The sequence below is a fragment of the Myotis brandtii genome, unplaced genomic scaffold, assembly GCF_000412655.1.
Source record: "Myotis brandtii unplaced genomic scaffold, ASM41265v1 scaffold51, whole genome shotgun sequence".
NCBI lineage: Eukaryota > Metazoa > Chordata > Mammalia > Chiroptera > Vespertilionidae > Myotis > Myotis brandtii.
Window position 1 is genome coordinate 4,369,762 of NW_005369442.1, and position 3,007 is coordinate 4,372,768.

At 34.1% G+C, this 3,007-nt stretch overlaps 1 pseudogene; it reads right to left on the reverse strand.

Moving 5' to 3' along the window:
• Nucleotides 1–3,007, reverse strand: part of LOC102242296 — a 13,981-nt pseudogene that overhangs the window by 1,047 nt on the left and 9,927 nt on the right.

Here is a 3,007-nt window from a genome sequence, read left to right on the forward strand (position 1 = left end):
CAGCTGCCTCCTGCACACTCCCTACTGGGGATGTGCCCACAACCAAGGTACATGCCCTTGACGGGAATTGAACCTGGGACCCTTGAGTCCGCAGGCTGACACTCTATCCACTGAGCCAAACTGGTCAGGGCTATTGTATATTTTAGATAAAATATTTGAAAACAAACTCTTTAAAATTATTCAATAAATTTTTATTATGAAATTATAACATGCAAAGAAAATATATTTCTAATACTTTTTAACGATGTACAATTAAATGTCTTTCTCCAGGACACATACCCAGTCTCCCTCTTCTAGTCTAGTTTTGGACTATTTCTGATTTTAATGCTTCTCTTGATTGTCTGTAGCACTATTTTTTTTTTACATATTTTATTGATTTTTTTACAGAGCGGAAGGGAGAGAGATAGAGAGTCAGAAACATCGATGAGAGAGAAACATCGACCAGCTGCCTCCTGCACATCTCCCACTGGGGATGTGCCCGAAACCCAGGTACATGCCCTTGACCGGAATCAAACCCGGGACCCTTCAGTCCGCAGGCCGACACTCTATCCACTGAGCCAAACCGGTTTCGGCTGTAGCACTATTAATAGTAAGCTTATGCAACAGTTTCTTGATTGACCAATTGTAAGCATTATCTGACTCCATTTATTGAAGATTAACTTCCATTAATCTTCCTCTTTCACCCATGTTCCATGTTTTATAATAAATATTATGCAATTGATTACACATTTTTCCTTTTAATTACATTTATTGGGGTGACACTGGTTTACTAAATTATACAGGTTTCAGGTGCATAATTTCACAACACATCACCTATACACTGTATTATGTGTTCACGACCCCAAGTCAAGTATCCTTCCATCCCCATTTATCCCTCTTCAGCTCCCCACAACCAAGGCTGTCAGCCTGCTCTCTCTCTATAAGTCTGTATTTTACTTGTTAGTTCATTTTGTTCTGTAGATTCCACATATGAGTGAAATCACCTGGTATTTATCTTTCTCTGACTGGCTTATTTCACTTAGCATAGTAGATTAAAAACATATGTTAGACTTGAGACCATAAAAACCCTAGGAGAAAACATAGGCAGCAAAATCATGAACATTTCTCCTAGCAATATTTTTTTTTCCTGATATATTTCCTCAGGCAAGGAAAGCAAAAGAAAATAAACAAATGCCGACTATATCGAACTAAAATTTTCTGCACAGCAAAGGCAGCAAAGGAAACCATCAATAAAATGAAAAGTCAACTATTCCTTAATTGGTCATTGATAAACATAAAATAAAGGATAACGTAGATTAACTATGTTTCTGGCAGAAGTTTCCTCTGCTGTTATTGCCTGTTGCTTAAAAGAGAGGAATATTGGCTCTGTGTGTGTGTGTGTGTGTGTGAGATATTTTAAGGTATTACTGGGACATTTTCAGAGAATAAGTATGGAGCAGGCATACAGGTAAAAATCCAGACATATTCACATACCAATACTAGGCCTGTGTGACTAATGTGAATAAATCTTCAACATATCACTCAATCTGCACCTGGCATTGAAGCAACCAGCACTTCCTGATGCACAGGAATGGGGGTAGCCTGAATATGCACATGTCTTTCAGGTTGATTCTCCATCAGTCATTGTGATTTTTGCCCTTCCTCCTACAACCTTCCCTTATTTAGCTCCTGACACTAGGTAGATGCACTGTTCAAAATCTTTCCTAGCTCCACTGCAGCTTTTTCTGTTGAATATACTGAGTAGCAGCTTCTTTTATTCGAATATATCCATCAAGGTGCTCCCATCAGTCTTCTCTCTTCCAGAAATTCATTCTAATCTTCTGACTGCTGATGTTTCCCTGCTGCCATTCTCAGAAGCGCCAAAGATTTATTCACTTTCATATTTCTTCTTTGAACACCCCATGAATTTTTGAGATACAGGAACTACAATAAAACTTTGACAGAAATATCTAGAAGCAGGGGTTCTGTGAGAATTTTTAAATGTTATTTCATAAAATAAAGCAATTCGCTTATTTAAAATCAATACCAAAGGAATATTTCCATATATACGTATACATGTATATGACTATATAAAAGGAACTAAGTTTTCTTTTCTACAGTATTTACACAAATCTCCAAAAACAAACTAAATGAGCAAGAACAAATTTAAGGAAAAACATTTTTATAGATTTGAAAACCAAAAAAAACCTTTAAATAATATTTTATTTCAAAAAACAAATTAAAATGAACTCGACAGATTGAGAGAATGTAGTTTGAATCCATATAGCTGAAAAAGTGTTAGTAACTTTACCATGTGTACCACCTTTTAAAGAAACCTCTTTTTTGCCCTGGCCAGATAGCTCATTTGGTTGGAGCGTTGTCCTGCACACCAAAAGGTTGTGGGTTAGACTGTGTAAGTTAACATTATAATAATTGCATATCCCATCAGTTTAATTAATTCAATATCACAAAATATAGATAGTGAAACTTACATACTCAATGTAGTATTTACTGTGTATATTCTGTGGAATGTCACAACAACTTTGTGTTTTATGTGTATGTGTGTTTGTGGTGAGGAATTATATTCTGGACCCTGTGGTTTGTATGGTGCAAGGTGACATTTCAATTTACTGTAAGTAGGTTTGTGGGTGGCCTTTTTTTGGCACATATATCGTATTAAAGTCCTACATGTAATTTATGGTTTCAAGATTTATGTGATACCTATAGTAGGTTTTATACATAGTATAGAATAACATTGTGTAAAATTCATAATGAAATCAATAAGCAACTAACCTATATTACAGCACTATTTTATTTAACTTTATCTTTAATAATATTATCAGCAATAAATTTTATTAAAAAATAATTGCATGAAACTTTAAAAATATATTTTTCTATTTTTATTTTAGAATAATTTAGTGGGAAAGTTATTTTTATTTTTTTAAAATATAATCCTTTTTTCTCATTTTATTTTTTTATTTTTTATTTTTTAAATATATTTTATTGATTTTTTACAGAGAGGAAGGGA